The sequence below is a fragment of the Bufo bufo genome, chromosome 3 (assembly GCF_905171765.1).
Source record: "Bufo bufo chromosome 3, aBufBuf1.1, whole genome shotgun sequence".
Classification (NCBI taxonomy): domain Eukaryota; kingdom Metazoa; phylum Chordata; class Amphibia; order Anura; family Bufonidae; genus Bufo; species Bufo bufo.
Window position 1 is genome coordinate 231,675,096 of NC_053391.1, and position 18,094 is coordinate 231,693,189.

The 18,094-nt window shown below is 45.3% G+C and overlaps 1 long non-coding RNA gene across 1 annotated transcript; it reads left to right on the forward strand.

Annotated features, from left to right (window-relative positions):
• Positions 1–3,180: 3,180 nt before the first annotated feature.
• On the forward strand, positions 3,181–17,012 carry LOC120993332. Its single transcript, XR_005777218.1, has 3 exons — positions 3,181–3,192; positions 9,646–9,647; positions 16,740–17,012. It is a non-coding gene; the product is annotated as an uncharacterized LOC120993332 (long non-coding RNA).
• The last annotated feature ends 1,082 nt before the right edge of the window (positions 17,013–18,094 follow it).

Below are 18,094 nucleotides of genomic sequence, written 5' to 3' on the forward strand. Positions count from 1 at the left end.
TGGGCCCAGGGCACCCCACCCCTGCCCATGTTATAATATCACATTATTTTTAGTGCATACTGAACCAAAAAAACTTGGCAGAATTGTGAGTTGTTTTTTTTTCAATTTCACCACACAGTAAAAAATAAGCCAACATATGGCTATGTCAGCAAAAGATTTAAAAAGTGGCTCTTGGAAAGTAGAAAAAAAACACAAAAACAAAAATTGGCCATGTCCTTAGGAGGTTAAAGGGCATCTGTAAGCAGATTTGACTGGCTAACCTGCTACATGTGCACTTGGCAGCTGAAGGCATCTGTGTTGGTCCCATTTAGGAGCAGCGGGGGCATTGCCATTACACCTAGAGGTTGAGGTCTCTCTGCAAACTTCCACACCCTCTCCACTGATCTGATCCACTGGGCCAGCAGTGAAAACATCACCATGCCTGGCCCATGAATCAAATTGGACAGGGAGCAGAAGTTGCAGAGAGAGCAGAAACTCTGCCCCTGTTGCTCCTTGAGGCTCATTTGCATATATTAAACCATCATTTTTCTCAGTAATGCGGGCACATATGAACATGGGACAAGTATGGATGCCTTCAGCTGCCAAGCGCACATCTAACAGGTCAACCAGTTTTCATAAGTACAAATCTTCTGACAGATGCCCTTTAATATATTTTTCTGATGTTGAACTAGCCAGACAGATTTATATACACATTTATTGTATTATGGTTTTAGTTATCTTGGATTTACTATGTTAGTATTTCTTGGTTCATAATTTAGTATGTAATATCTACAGCAATATTATATAAAATCAGAAAAAAGAAACATCAAAGTATATTATTATGGAATCATATAAAATATGAATGCAGAAAAGTATGTTTGGCTTTAGGCTTCTAGAGAGCATAGTGGGTTTGACTGGGTAACTGTGAGTTACCTATCTCAAGGTGTCTTGTCCGTCTAATATGACAAGTTGTGGCAGCTAAAATCCCTTAGATGCGGATGTCAGATAGCTGAGGGGGGAAGGTTTAGCATAACCATGGTGCTCAAAGTAGTGGAGTGGGAAGTTGACGTTTATGTTTTTTTTCAAGGGGTTATCCTCTGCATAGGTCATTTGTATCTGATTGGTGGGGGTTCAACACCCGGGACCCCCACCGATCAGCTGTTTGAGAAGGCAGTGCTATTCACAGTACTGCCACAACCTTCTCTCTGATTACTGCTGCTATACAATTTACGGCGCTGTACTTGATATCGCAGCCCAGCCCCATTTACTCGAGCTGCTCTTGTCGGACCTCCACCGATCAGATACTAATAACCTATCCAGAGGATAGGTTATCAGTAAAAACACTTGGAAAACCCCTTTAAAATCTGGGCTTCTTGACTCCAAAGACCAGAATAAACATGAATTTAAATGTATAAAATACAAGTTTTGCCCATTCTTCTTTGCAAAATAGGTCAAGCTCAGTCAGATTGGATGTAAAGTGTCTGTGAACAACAATTTTCAAGTCTTGCCACAGATGCTCAATCGGATTTAGGTCTGGACTTTGCCTGGGCAATTTTAACAAATGAATATGTTTTGGTCTAAACCATTCAATTTAATGTCTGGCTGTATAATTAATGCTCTCCTTGCCAGGTCTGTCAGTTTAGGTGGACGGCTATATCTTGGTAGGTTTGCAGTTGTGCCATTCTCCTTCCATTTTCGGATAATGGATTGAACAGTGCTCCGTAAGATATTTTTTTTATAACCTAACCCTGCATTCCACTTCTCCACAACTTTATCCCTGACCTGTCTGTTGTGTTCCTTGGTTTTCATGATGGTGTCTGATCACTAATGTTCTCTAACAAACCTCTGAGGCCTTCACAGAATAGCTGTAGTTATACTGAGAATAAATTACACATAGGTGGACTCTATTCACTAATTAGGTGACTTCTGAAAGCAATTGGTCACACTGGATTTTATTTACGGATATCAGAGTACAGGAGGCTGAATACAATTGCATGCCACACTTTTAAGATTTTTATTTATTAAAAATATTGAAAACCATGTATCATTTTCTTTTAACTTCACACATACTTGCTACTTTGCGTTGGTTTATCAACTCAGACACCATGTTCAATATGACAAGTTCCCTTTAAAGGAGTTGTCCCATCTCGCTATTTCCACTCTGTTGCTCCTATGAATATGAATGATTTGCTAGCGTTCATTTTATATTTATCAGCTAGATGTGTACATGTGCACTGGAGTGGTCACCTACTTTACCTTTGCTTGACCACTATCCAAATTCTGCTAGATTCTGTAAACTAAACATAAAAATCATTAATCACAAATAGAAATTAAATAACTTCTATGTTAGGGTGCCTTCACATGTGGCAGATACTGGCCCATATTCACTAGTCCTGTAGCTGGTGTAAACTTAGATAGGCTGTCTAGACCTGCACCAGATTTATCTGGATGATAAATCTGGTGCAGGGATAGACACTTCTTTCTGACTCTATAACAATTATTGGTTGGCTTACTTTGAGACAGATTTTTATGTCAGAATTGTGGTGCAAAATTGTCCATCTTAGGACCACTGTCTTACCCACAAAGCCCCGCCCCTTCTCAGAAAAAAATGCCAAAACCCTAGTTGTGCTGAATTGTGCCACTGTTTAGACAGATTTTCAACACAGACACATTAGTAAATCCGGGCCATTGTTGCAGACATTTAGGCAATTGAAAATCAAGTCCATTCATTTGAATGGGGTTTGCAGGAATCCCAAACAAACAACCTCATTCAGATGAAAGGAACGGCTTTTCAGTCAGATAAATTTCTGTAACAAATTCTGCGGTGTGTTAAAACATTCTTGTAATTTATTTGCAACCAACATTTTCTAGTTATGGTAAGTGAAATGTTTCTTCATGTCGGAGAGGTCTAATCAGTTTAATGGCACATCACAATGGTGCTCTTTTTGATGTGATTTTCATCACTGCAGACCAACATGAGCTCTGTTTGATGTCCGCCACTGAAGAAAGACGTGCCTTCATCATCTAAGTAGGAGCCAACTTATTACCATTCTGTGGAGGACTTTGTCAATCTAATCATTGATGCGTTTGTTACCTAGCAACCACTCGCTGGCTGTCTGCTGGCAACTGATAAAGGGATGTTAGATGGACAATTACAACAATTATTCCACCCATGATAGCTTAGGGGTCTTTCTTTTATCAATTATAACAATAGTCCGCTGGAATACTAGTACAACAGTACAATTACAAGATACAATGCCTGTCCAAAAAAAAAGTCGCCACCTGGATTTAACTAAGCAAACAGTTATGAGCCTCCTATTGGATAATTACTGCATGGGCGATTATCTTTCAGCTGGCAACAAGTTATTTAACCCCAACTGGTGCAATGAGTTGCTTCTCATTTCTAAAACAACCATGTCGAAAGACACATCTCGTGGTCATGGAAAATATGTTAGTCTGTTTGAGAAGGTTCAAATCATTGGCATGCATTAAGCAGAGAAAACGTCTAAGAAAATTGCAGAAACAACTTAAATTGGGTTAAGAACTGTCCAACTCATTATTAAAAACTGGAAGGATAGTGGGGACCCATCGTATTCGATAGTAGAACTCAGGGCTATGTTTAATAGTGAAAGTAAGAACATTTCCACACGCACAATGCGAAGGGAACTCAAGGGATTGGGACTGAACAGCTGTGTAGCCATAAGAAAACCACTAATCAGTGAGGCAAACCAGAAAAAAAGGCTTCAATTTTCTAGGGAGCATAAAGATTGTACTCTGGAGCAATGGAAGAAGGTCATGTGGTCTGAGGAGTCAATATTTACCCTGTTCCCAGTGGCGTACCGCCCATAGAGGCAGACCACGCCATTGCTATGGGGCCCGCAGCACTGGGGGGCCCGGAGCGCAGAGAAGGCCCCGCCCACACTATTTTGCCCCGCCCACTCATGGCAGCCTATAGCGCTATGCGGCTGCTCTGCTTTTATGAGCCAACTATTCTTCCGCAATCGCCCCACCCCCCCGGCGCCAAAGTTTGACCAGATCCTGACTGCTGTCTGCTGTGGAATCAGACAGGATCAAACCAGCCTGCAACCAGCCTGGCCAATCAGCACAAGGTAATTCTGTTCAGGCAGCTGCTGATTGGCCAGTGGCAGTGTGCGCAAGGGAGGCGGGAGAATTGGTTCGCCGTCGGCCGTCGCCAGTGTGCCTGAGAGGAGACGAAGAAGGAAGAAGCACCCTGTCCCTGGCTGGTCTGAAGAACCGTTCATCCGTCCTGACTCCTGCCTGAAGGCTGCCGTGTCACTGCCTGAGACAGAGAGCAGACTGACAGTCAGCACTGCCGAGACCAGGTATGATCGAGTCGATGTCTTGATAATGTCAGATACTCAGATTTTACCTGACAGGCCAGGCAGCAAGAGAGAGGAGGGGTGGGGGGGGGACAGCCAGGACAGGGTGGTGGGACATGCTTCAATCCCACTCCAGTGAGTCCTGTTGTCCTCTATGAGCCCCAAAATGCCCATGAAGGAGAAGCAGGAAGAAAGCACACTGTCCTGAGATTTTTGGGGGGGCATTAGGGGTTGGGGGGGGGGGCTTAGAGAACATTGTGTGTTCCTCCTAAACCTACCTACTCCTTTCTAACAACCCCCAAAAATCATTTTGGAGGGCATTAGGGTTGGATGGATATTAACCCCTCTAACTCCTTGCTGCTAATGCTGAATGTGCACACTCAGCATCAGCAGCAAAGAGTTAAAGGGGTTTAAAAGAGTTAAGGAGTTTAAAGAGTTAAGTTTTAAGGAGTTAAAGGGGTAAAAATACATGTACATTTTATACGTTACTGGTTAATAATAAAATACATTTTTTATCCCTAACAGTTTCTGTAGGTCATGTATAAATTTATTTAATGGGGGTGTGGCATGGGAGGAGCCAGGTCAGGTAGTGGGAGGGGCCATGGTGGGTAGTGGGCGGGGTTAAGGGGCCCAATTCAGATTTTTGCTATGGGGCCCAGTGATTTCTATGTACGCCCCTGCCTGTTCCAGAGTGATGGGCGCATCAGGGTAAGAAGAGAGGCAGATGAAGTGATGCACCCATCATGCCTAGTGCCTACTGTACAAGCCTGTGGGGGCAGTGCTATTGTAGTAGTAGTAGTCCAGGTCCCTGGTACCGTCGAATCCTGATCCTTGTGAAGTACTATTTGCTCTTTTAGATATATGGAGACTTGCAAGTGTAAGCAACCAGCACCGATGAAATAAGACTTGCGTAAAGTCTGCTTAGTTTCCAAGAAATTCTGTGTCTCTGTTAACATGTGTTAGACCTTTTACTGGGCTAACCCCGCCCTCCATGGCACATAGCCACCCAATAATATTACAGATAGGAGGGTACAATCCACCTCATGCCTTGACCAATAGGAATACATTTCAGAACTGAAAAGTACACATTTGGACACCCCCTGAGAGTGCCGGTGGGTGGAGCTCAAACATGCTCACAAACCACCACCACACCTAGAGCATGTGCAAATACTTCCAAATGAATCAGCCTTTATCTAAACAGATATGGACCTAATCAGACAACATCCATTTAATCCAGTACAAATCTCCTACTGACCCAAAGTGAACCTCTGTTAGACATGGTTCCGAAAGGGGGGATCAGTCCTTGAGGAAGGTCTTTTAAAACAGGGTCGACCAAGAAAGGTGATATAGCATTCACATGGACACCAGTCCCACCAACCAATGTTTAGCAGCATGTTGGGGTCCCCATGGTTCAGTGAGACCGGCATCAGTGTGCTTTACCCCACCATTGCTGATGAGGACCCGCTGGTAGCTTTCACTAAGAACATTGCTCTCAGAGCCAGCAGCCATTAGATACCCCTCAAACCAACGGTGGCAGCTTTCACATGGGGGAGCAGGAGCCCGAATGCTGATCTATAGAATTTCCCTGGTAAGGTCCTAACCCGATCACGCTCTCTTATAACTGTAATGCGGTCAGACTTTACATAGGGAGGCATATACAAAATAAACCTATATAACATTCCTAAGCTAAAGAGAAAGTCCACTATAGTCATCCTATGCTAATAACAATTTCCACGACAGTTCCCTCCTCTTTGTAATATGTGCTCTGTGTTCTTTGAATCTTGTCACAGTCGTTACCTCTGGCTGTGACCTTCTGTCTATGCTCTCGCTGCAGCTCCGTTCCTGTGTGTCATTTGTGGTTCTTTATGGGTTAACTCCCATGTGTGTTTATTATGAGTTAATCCTCTGTCTGCTCCATGGGTGTGGCCTCTCTGCTGCACCCATGGAACCTGTATATAAGGCTGAGGTTTCCTCAGTTCTGTGTCAGCTCTCCTGGTGTGTGTTGTCTTGTCCTGCTCCTGGTTTGTACTCTCTCTCCCATGCTGCTGACCCATGGGATCCGTGTCTGTCTGTGCTCTGTGGGTTTCCCTACTTGTTCTTTCCCATCCTCTTTGACGTCCTCTTTCCTGTCTTTCTGTTATCTGTTCTGCCAGTTATGTTTTAGTTACTTTGTGTGTATTCATATGTCTTGGTTCAGCAAGCGCCTAGCTGCAGAGTGCTATGCGCAAGGTCACACAGTATACCACTGGTGTAGCAAGTCCTTCTCTGCTCATTGCCACTCCTGCTCCCTTGCGTGAATTTCTGCTTGTGTTATTAGTTGCCCTGTTTTGTATTTGCCTGTCTGTTATGTTTGCCTATGTGCCGTCGGTACCTTCTGGTACCTGTTGTCCTTTCGTTCCTGCTGTCACTGTCTAGTTCACGCTCCAGAGTGGACCCTGGCAACTTCCTGCGGCAAAGCCTAACCCTACCTTCTGGGGCCCTAGTGAATACCAGGAGTTGCTTAGTCATGCCCCTCTGGAGTATTACTAGACAGTGGCGCAGTGGGGGTTTTCTCCCACTGTGCTGACGGTACATAGAGCTCATGTTTTGTCTGTGCTGCCTTCCCTGGTTTTTTGTTTGTGCAATAAACTCTTGTGTGTCTGTACCTGATTTCCGTTTTATTGCTTGACGACGCGGTGGTCTCTCCTGGGACCTCCAACTCGTGACAAATATCTTGCTGAATCTTCAGTTTCCTCAGCTTGCCTTCGTCGATTGTGGTGCTCCTTGGGTGTCATTGACTCCATGATGATGCTCCATCCGTCAGCTCGATTCTTTAGGGAGTTTACTCTGAGGGAGGTCCTGATGTGGGGAGGTCCTGATGTGGGGAGGTGTGGCGTGGCAATGGACGTTTAGTTGGACATCCTTTCCATCAAAGACATAGGTTGATCCGTAATATATCCCGGAGCTGCGATAAGGATGTGATCTGCACATGCCTGTTGATCCGATCGATCAAACAGCAGGAACATCTCACCAGGATATATAGGATAAAGAGAAAAAGGAACAACATGTGGATATATACTCCTACTTCCTTCAACCAGTTACCTATGGAAAACAGGAAATCCCCAAAACTACCCAAAGCCGTGAAAGGATTCCATTGCTCATTAGCAATAGCCCTAGCTATGCCCTGAAGTAAAGTGACCTTATCCATATGGGCCTGGACCTTTTCACTGGTATCTGTGATCCTAGTACAGCAGTCCTCTCCTATAAACTCACAGAAATCCCCCTTAGAAGCTAAAAGATAATCCAGCGCCATCTTCTCATGTAAGACGAGGGTTTTCATCTGCTTTTGTTCTTCAGTGATCTCCCGCACTGCTGCAACGGTCTCGTTGAACATCTCATCCACAATGGACGAGAGGTTGTTCAGTCACTTCATTAACTCGATACCCCACCCAGTCCAAGCTGGGAACCATGCTCTCTGCGATTCCTGGCCTGCATCCTTGCCCTCCTTCGCAATAGCAGATCCTCTTGATCAGCGGCAATATATGAAGCGGTTACGAGTTTCACTAACACACATGAACCTCTAGCATTATGGGGAATCACCTTGTAAGCTGCAGAGCCACACAAAAAGTAGTAGGGACCGGTCAGCACTGCGCATGATGAATTTTTCTGACTGTCACGGGTGCTGAGTGGGAGCATGAGCATGATTGGGGGATTGCTCCTTTGGTCTGGACATCACAGCCTTCCTTCCAGCAAACGTAGTCTGGCCTATTAGTGTTACTGAAGAGCTTGGGAGTTTCATTGGTCAGGTTAACTGTTATACCTGTCTCACAGGTAGTGGTCCCTATGAATTTACTCTCTGTGCCAAACTTAAGGTTGAAGCACATCTGGGGACTGCCTAACTGTCCTGATACCCATATAGGTTTGTCTAACAACAAGCAGGAATCAGAGCTAACATTAAAAATATAGCTGATGTTCACTTCCAGGAATGTGTCGTTAAATTCTATAGATAAATGTCTTTTAGTCGTTTTGGTAATCTTCTCGTACTTTTTCATGCCAATACAGACGTCACATATGGCATGAACTGCCACCATGGTCGAGGTGTAGTGACTAGGAGGGGGTTTCGAGCATACCCAGCAATTGGTCCTATTCGCTGCCTTAGCTAATTGGAGGTACATTTTAAACAATAGATTAGGATTAGAGTGGAGCGGACACCTGGATGTTCGGGTTCAATGGGTTCGGCCAAACTTCACAAAAAAGTTTGAGTTTGTGTCACAGATGTAGTAGGGGAGAACACCAAAAGACAACAAGAAGGAAGGGAAAATACACTAGGCCGCACCGCTAGGGAAGGAAAAGGGTCACCACCTATAAAACCCTGCTCCTGGCCCCAACTCCTATCTGTATGGGCACCTCTCGATGGTAGAGATGCCCATACACAGGAACCTGGTGGCCCTCGGATACCCTAATGGTAATGACAGGGCAGAGACAACCCGCTCCTTCCCTGGTGAAGGAACCAGCGTCTCGCTGAGGCCTAATTAACAACAAAGGTGGGGGGAATACAAAATACAACAAGCGGAACACTTAACTTCTGAGGCTGATGGATGATGGATGAACAGGACTTCAACTAGAACCACACTCCAGCTCTTCCAAAAACCAAATGAAGCTATCCAGAGCAAGGAGTGATCAGTAAAGTCAGACTAAATAGGGGAAGGTAAAGGTCACATGATCCACACCTGAACAGGATGTGTGGACATACCAGCAACACACAGACAAAGTGAAACCAATAAGAGGCTGTCAGATCACTAACGTGCAGATAATCTTTCAGACCTTCTCAAACCTGTCACCGGTGTGACAGTTTGGGACCCGAACTTGACCCCGAACCCAAAACCTATTGAAGTCAATGGGGACCCGAACTTTTGAGCACTAAAATGGCTTTAAAAATGTCATGGAAAGGGCTAGAGGGCTGCAAATAGCAGCAAAATGTGGCTAAGAGCATGGCAAGTGCTCTGCAAACAAATGTGGATAGGGAAATGACTTTAAATGACATAAAATACGCAAAAATAATAATCTTGATCTAGGAGGACGAGGTCCATGTGGAGTAGAAGGTTGAGGAGGCAGTGGATGTGGCTGTGTAGGTGGAGGAGGTAACGTACACTGTTTTTTGGTTTTAATTTTTAATTTTTTTTTGTTTAGATTAGGGTACACCCCAAAACATTGGGAAATATAACCTGTGATAACCCCTCCAGTCGTGCTAAACACACGTTCAGACAATACACCGGCTGCAGAGCAGGCCAGCACCTCCAAGGCGTAAAGGGCAAGCTTAGGCCATGTGCCCAATTTGGAAACCCAGAAGTTGAAGGAGGCAGACCCATCAGTCAGTACGTGTAAGCGTGTGCACACATACTGCCCCACCAAGTCGCACGTCCACATGATGTTCAGCATCCAATTGGATATCTTCTCTATCAACTTTCGATGTTCTTTTCTGCGCCTACCATGTTGATCACGGTTAGCGGCGAATGAGGGTTCCACACTAGAGATGGAGCGTAAGAAAGGGATACCACATCCAAGGGAGGTCAATGGATGAAATTAAATGTGATTGATCAGAAATGTGGGAGAAGTTATTAAAACGGAAGAATCGAAGGAAAGGAGGGGGCACGCGGCAATTACCCACTCCCAACTCGGGGAGGTAGTGACGATAAATAACAATACAGGACCCTTAAGATGCCCTGTTATTCGAATGATTAATAAAAAATGATAGGGAATGTCACTGGGGTATTTTGGATTTGGAAACGTTAGACAGGAGAGGCCATGCTGCCGCTTTGTTGACTCTAGATAACTTCTGCCTGATCGCACGTCGTCGTGATGTCCATGATCTAATTGGATAAATTCTCTATCAACTTTCAATGTTCTTTTCTGAGCCTACCATGTTGATCACGGTTATCGGCGAATCAGGGTTCCACACCGGAGAGGGATAGTGAGAAAGAGATACCACATCCAAATTAAAAGTTGATAGAGCGGAAAAGTGGGACAAATTATTGAAGTCGAAGCTTACAAGTAAAGGAGGTGGCACCCGTCAATTAAAGAAGAATTTTTGAAATTTTATTCCCTGTTCCCTATGCAGAGCAGGGGTGTGTATACGGCAAAACTGGTAAAATGTCACCTGACAATGTAACAGACGATTTTTTGAAATTTATGTCCCTGTCACCTATGCAGAGCAGGGGTTTAATCACGGCAAAAATGGTCAAATGTCACCCAAGAATGTAACAGACAGATTAATGAAATGTTTTTACCTGTCTACTAGGTACAGCAGTGGTTTATCACAGCCAAAAATTGGTGAATTTCACCCGAGAATGTAACAGACAAATTAGTGAAATGTTTCTATTTGTCTACTAGGTAGAGCAGCGGTATATCAAACCCAAAAATTTGTGAAGTTCACCCGAGAATGTAACAGACAAATTTGTGAAACGTTTTTACCTGTCTACTAGGTATAGCAATGGTATACCACAGCCAAAAATTTGCGAATTTCACCCGAAAATGTAACAGACAAATTAGTTAAAGGACATAAAATAAAATTCGCACAAATCAAAAAAAAAATTATCTTGATTTATGAGGTGGAGGTCCATATGGAGTAGGAGTTTGAGGAGGCAGTGGATGTAGCGGTGTAGGTGGAAGCGGCGGTGGAGGAGGATGAGGTAGCCAACACTGGTTTTTGGTTTTAATTTTAATTTTTTTTTTATTAGGGTACACTCAAAAAGAGTGGGAAATATCCAAAATACAACCATGAGCAATTGCGCTGTAGTATAACAATGGCTGGGTAAGGCCGGTATACATGTCTATCCTGCACAAGGTACGAACAAGTCCTGTGGGATACATGCCATGCACCTCCAAGGCGTAAAGGGCAAGCTCAGGCCATGTGCCCTATTTGGAGACCCAGAAGTTGAAGGGGGCAGACCCGTCATTCAGTACGTGTAGGCGGGTGCACAAATACTGCTCCACCATGTTGCTGAAATGCTGCCTCCTGCTAAGACGTTCCATATTAGTTGGTGGTGCTGACTTTTGTAGCGTGTTGACAAAGCTTTTCCACATTTCGGCCATGCTAACCCTGCCTTCTGAGGTGCTGGTGGTGCCCCAGCTGTGTTGGCGACCTCTTCCTCCTCCTTTGCCTTTGACTTGTGCTTCCACAGTGCCCCCGCTGTCAGGTGGGAATGCCACCAGCAGCGCGTCTACCAGCGTGCGCTTGTACTCACGCATCTTACGATCATGCTCCAGTGAGGGAATTAAGGACGGTACATTGTCCTTGTAACGGGGATCCAGCAGCGTGGCCACCCAGTAATCAGCACAAGTTAGAATGTGGGCAACTCGGCGGTCATTGCAGAGACACTGCAGCATGTAATCGCTCATGTGTGCCAGGCTGCCCAGAGGCAACGAAAAGCTGTCCTCTGTGGGAGGTGTATCATCTGTGTACTCTGTATCCCCCCAGTCAAGCACAAAGTGATAGCCATGAGCTGGTTTGGGTGCCACCCTGCTGTGAACACGGTTCCTCCTCCTCCTCATCCTCCACCTCGTCATCCTCCAGAACAGTGCCCCGGCTAGACAATTGTGTACATGTTGTTTGTGAGTGCAGGAACCCACCCTCAGAGCTACTTGTGAATGACTTGCCAGAAACACTATGAAATGATCCCTCTTCCTCCTCCTCCTCCTGTGCCACATCCTCTTGCATTATCGCCAGAAGCATTTTTTCAAGGAGGCATAGAAGTGGGATAGTAACACTGAAAAAGGCGTCATCGGCACTGGCCATGTTGGTGGAGTACTCGAAACAGGGCTCGCATGGAGGCCCAGTCATTGGTCGTGAAGTGGTGCTGTTCCGCAGAGCGACTCACTCGTGCGTGCTGCAGATAAAACTCCACTATCGCCTGCTGCTGCTCGCACAGTCTGGCCAGCATGTGCAAGGTGGAGTTCCACCTTGTGGGCACATAGCATATGAGGCGGTGAGCGGGAAGGCTGAAGTTACGCTGCAGCGCTGACATGTGAGCAGCAGCAGGGTGAGAATGACATATCGGGGTAATTTTTAAAGGAACCTCTGCACCACCAAATTCAGCACATGGCCAGGCAAGGGATGTGCGTCAAACTGGCTTCTCCTAGAGCTGCTACGAGATTTCGCCCATTATCGCACACCACCAGGCCGGGCTTGAGGCTCACTGGCACCAACCACTCATTGGTCTGTTGTTCCAAGCCCGTTCACAGCTCCTGCTCGGTGTGGGGTTTGTCCCCCAAACAGATACGTTTTAAAACTGCCTGCTGTTGTTTACCCCTGGCTGTGCTGAAGTTGGTGGTGAATGTGTTACGCTGACCGAATGAGGAGCCAGTAGAGGATGAGGAAGAAGAGTAGGAGGAGAAAGCAACAGGAGGCAAACTGAAGCACCCTGCAATCCTCAGTAGTGGAAGGACATGCGCCAAACTGCTATCCGCCTCAGGCCCAGCCGCCACTGCATTTACCCAGTGTGCTGTTAGGGAGATATAACGTCCCTCAAGGTGCTTACTGGTCCACGTATCCGTAGTTAGGTGGACCTTGCCACAGATGGCATTATGCAGTGCCCACCTGATTTTGTCCCCCACTTGGTTGTGCAGGGAAGGGATGGCTCACTTGGAAAAGTAGTGGCGGCTGGGCACGACGTACTGTGGGACAGCCACCACCATAAGGCTTTTAAAGCTCTCCGTCTCCACGAGACGGAATGACAGCATTACAAAGGCCAGGAATTTTGAAATGTTGGCATTCAGGGCCAGGGATCGTGGGTGGGTAGGGGGGTACTTCCTCTTCCGCTCCAGTGTTTTGGAGATGGAGAGCTGAACACTTCCTTGGGACATTGTGGAGATGTTTGGTGACTCAGGTGGTGGTGGTGTTGCTGGAAGATCCTCTGTTTGCAGGATGGCAGGTGCCACTGTCACTCCAGAGGTGGATGAAGGGGCAGAGACAGCAGCAGAAGAGGAAGCAGGAGGAGCCAGAGACCTTTCTTGGTTTTTGAGGTGTCCACTCCACTGCAGCTCGTGCTTTGCACTCAGATACCTCGTCATGCAGGTTGTGCTCAGGTTTAGAACGTTTATGCCTCGCTTCAGGTTCGTCAGCACATTGTCTGAAGAACTTCCACGCCAAGGAACTCCTTGGAGCTGGCTTTGGTGGGCAGTAGCAGGCGTACTGTCTAGGGGACGGCATCTTCGCTTTTGCACCTTGCTCCCTCTTCTGCTGTGCGGATGGCTCTGTGCGACCACCGCCTCTTACTCCGAACTACACAGGTCCCTCGCATGACCTTGATTCCATGTGGGGTCGAGGACCTCATTGTCCTCCACATCATCTTCCACCCAGTCTTCACCCCTGCCCTCCTTGTCAGTCTGCACACTTTCGAAAGCCACAGCAGTTGGCACCTGTGTTTTGTCATCATCCGAGACGTGCTGTGGTGGTCCTCCCATGTACTCATCTTGAAACATAAGTGGTTGGGCATCGGTGCACTCAATTTCTTCCACTTTTGGGGCAGGGCTAGGTGGATGGCCCTGGAAAACCCTGCTAGCAGAATCATCAAAAACCAGAAGAGACTGCTGCATGACTTGGGGCTCAGACTGCTTGGCTGATTTGCAAGGGGGTGAGGTGAAAGACTGATGGACATCGGCTGCAGGTGCCAACTCTGATCTTTCAGCAGGACACTGGGTGGGAGACAATGTAAAGGAACTGGAGGCACTGTCAGCAACCCATTCTCCTATAGCCTGTACTTGTTCTGGCCTCATCATTCATAGAGCCGCATTAAGCCCGACCAAATAACGCTGAAGGTTCTGTCGACTACTTTCACCTGAGGAAAATGTTTCACTTGTGCGTGTAGGTGGCACAGATCGACCACGTCCTCTCCCTGCAACAGGAGCTCCACCAGCAGCAGCACGACCGGGGCCACGTCCCTTATTTGACGTTCTCCTCATATTTCTCAAATTTAGGATCTTGCCCAAAATGGGTGTTTTTTTAATAACAGAATATAACAGCAGTATCTAACGCGTGTATCTCACACTGACAGATATAGCAAAGGCTGCAAATGTAGTATTTGGCCCAAAATGGGTGTTTTTTTAAACCCTGAATATTATTGCAGTATTTCAAGCTTGTATCTCACACTGACAGATGCAACGAAGGCCGCAAATTTTGTATTTGGCCCAAAATGGGTGTTTTTTTTAATAACAGAATAAAACACCAGCATCTAACGCGTGTATCTCACACTGGCAGATTCAGCAAAGGCTGCAAATTAAGTGTTTTTCCCAAAGTATTTTGCTTGTATGTCACACTAACAAATGCAGCATAGGCCCCGGATGTACGGTATTGCCAAAAATGGGTGTTTTTTTTAAACCCAGAAAATTATTTATTGAAGTATTGCAAGCTTGTATTCACACTGACAAATGCTGCAAAGGCACCAGATGTAGGATATTGCCAAAAATTGGTGTTTTTTTAAACCCAGATTATTATTGTAGTATTTCAAGCTTGGATTTGAATGTCATAAATGCACATATGCTGTGCTGGTGCACTGAGCTTGCATAAAATGGCCGCCGAGGCCGCCCACCTAACTGACAGCCGGATAAAAGTTATTTTTCTGGGTCACTGGGCTCAGGGCAGGGTAAAAAGATTGTGCACTGCACCCACAAAACTAAATCTATGTAGATCGCTGAGTTAACAAGCACTTCTGATTAAAGATTCTTTCCTATTCTCTCCCTCACAGCAGCAGCATCCTATCCCTACACTAATCAGAGCAGAGTGAAGTGCAGCGCTAAGTGACTCCAGCTTATATAGAGGCTGGGTCACATGCTGCACGGGCCAATCACAGCCATGCCATTAGTAGGCATGGCTGTGATGGCTTCACGAGTTAAACGCTCGAGTTAAAGGGGACACGAGTTAAATGCTTGTTGATTGGCTGCTCTGCAGCCTTTAAAAAAGTGACATTAACTCGCCGAACCTGAACTTTTACTGAAAAGTTTGGGTTCGGGGTCCAAAAATCCTAAAGTTTGGTACGAACCCGAACTTTACAGTTCGGTTTCGCTCAACTCTAATTAGGATGCTTATAATCACTACATTGATGAAATACACAAATCTAAGAAAGATAGTAAAAAAAATACACCTCATTCTGGCTTCTGGTTCAGCAGCTTCTTGCAATGACTGGCGTGGACCCAGTTGTCTCGTCCTTTGAGCGTCAGTGAGGTTGGAGTCGTCAGCTGTACCTGGAACGGCCCAAGATACCTCGGTTCTAATCCCGTCCTCTGATGTTTCTTGTAGAAGACCCAATCACCTGGTTGGATAGAATGAACACTGGTTATTGAGTCGGGATCTGGGAAAGATTCCCGAACCCGGTGGTGGACCTTTTGAAGCTCCCTTTGCAGAGACTGCACATACCCTGTCAGCTAAGAATGTAGAGATGACAGCTGTTGGGGGTAGTACAATCCTGTCTTAGGAGGGCTTGCAAACAAGACCTCATAGGGTGATAACCCATGAGGTTTCCTGGGGGCACTCCTGATGGAATAAAGAGCAATAGGGAAACATTCGGGCCACGGTTTCCGAATGTCAGATATAGTTTTGGAAATCCGGTTCTTAATGATCCCTTTGATATGTTCAACCTTACCACTGCTCTGAAGATGATATGGAGTATGTAAACCCTGGTTGATGTGGAGAGCTCTACATACCTCTGCAAAGATCTGCCCGGTGAAGTGAGAGCCGCGATCCGACTCGATAGTCTCAGGCAGGCCCCAAGGGCACACAATCTCAGACAGGATCTTTTTGCAATGGTCGTAGCATTGGCGCATTTGACGGGCCACGCTTCAGGCCAACCAGAGAACATAACAACAGACCTATTAGAAAGGCCGGGCAATTATATACATGTGTAATAATGTCGGGAAGACAAAATATATAGTCACTAAACCAAACAAACATTGGACACCTCCACACATAAGTATTTTACAAACTTAGCAATTTATTAAAGAGGATATCATAAAAAAACAGGGCAAATATCTAAGCAAAATTTTTATTAAAGAATGATATCAAACATATAGAACAGCATAATTAAATACTGGAGTAAGCAGCAAATAGGAACAGACAGTAAAGGACTGATGGACCCAGGGGATGGCCGAGGGGTCGGTCACAGCAAAGATTCTGGCTAAAAATAAAATGAAAATAATTCTAGTGATAATAATAATAAACAAGACTGCCGGCAAGAGGCAAAAAAAAGAGTATTAAATAAGCCTGTTTCAAAGAAGCTAGGTACAAGGATCCACAAGCTGGCAGCCAAAAGTAAACTGACAAAAATAAATAAAAGAGAAAAAAAAGAGACCCCCCTGCGCTCCTATTGTATTGATACGTGTAAGTCTGCCTGTATGGGGAGATCCTGCTGCTTAGTGTCTGAAAAGGAGCTATTGTTCTCCCTGGTTAAGTGTATGGAAAGTAAATATATCACCCGTAGGTGATAAGAGACACAAGCGCTGGTACACAATAACAATCGGCTGGTCCTTAAAGTTTGCACTGTACCTAGTGCCAGTCTGAATGACCAGGTGGTGTGCTGCTAGAATAAGTGGTGTCAGAATATGAATCAATATCGGAATCAGACCATATAATCAATTGTTGGGGAAGAGTACATGGTTTATTATATATAGATATTGGCACTAGGAATAGGGTGGTAAGGGAGTGGTTAATGCTGATATAACCACTACCCTCAATACCTTGTTTGTTCTTACACCAATAACATCAAAAAGAAATCAGAGAATCACCCACTATCACGCCACTACACAGAATTTCATCAGGGAAAATTCCTAGGATCTAGTTTTGGGGGTATAGAAAGAGTCAAGCAGGATAGGAGGGGAGGCGACTATATCAAAGCTATGTCCAGAACTGAAAGTAAATGGATTTTTAGATGCAACAGTTTAGCCCCAAATGGACTAAACCAGGAAATAGAACTGTTTGCATTTCAGTAATAAACAATCACCAACTAACACATCAATAATAATCAACAGATTGGTGGTGCCCTATAAATACATATATAACCAAAACAATTTGTAGTTGCTGCTCTTTATTATAATCTAACCAAAAACATTGTACCAATAAATATATGAATAAACAATGAATTCCAGACAGAATCCATGGGAAAATAATCGCATTTAACATATCCACTAAAGACTGATATACCGGCACTTCTTTCACTCCAAGAACAGTGTTTATCCGTTACCATAGGAAACCAGACGAGCTATTTAAACCTCCAATGAACAATGCGTAGACTAACCCTGACGAAGGAGCCCGCTTTGGCTCTGAAACGCGTAGGTTACAGTCTTTTGTCCTACGGAGGCCACCATACTCGTACAAGGTGACGTCACCGCAAGCAGGTTTCCCGGGTAACAGATCAAGCTCCCTCGCGCCGCGCGTGCTTCCGGCCGGGGCCGCGCTGCTGCTGACAGGTGAGCAAGAAGAATGCCGCGATCTGAAAGGACACCAATATCCTTACAAAAGGAACCCAGAAGAATCAGCACAGTGGAGCATCGACAGAGGGAACATTTTGGAGTGAAGAACAAACAAGGTATTGAGGGTAGTGGTTATATCAGCATTAACCACTCCCTTACCACCCTATTCCTAGTGCCAATATCTATATATAATAAAACATGTACTCTTCCCCAACAATTGATTATATGGTCTGATTCCGATATTGATTCATATTCTGACACCACTTATTCTAGCAGCACACCACCTGGTCATTCAGACTGGCACTAGGTACAGTGCAAACTTTAAGGACCAGCCGATT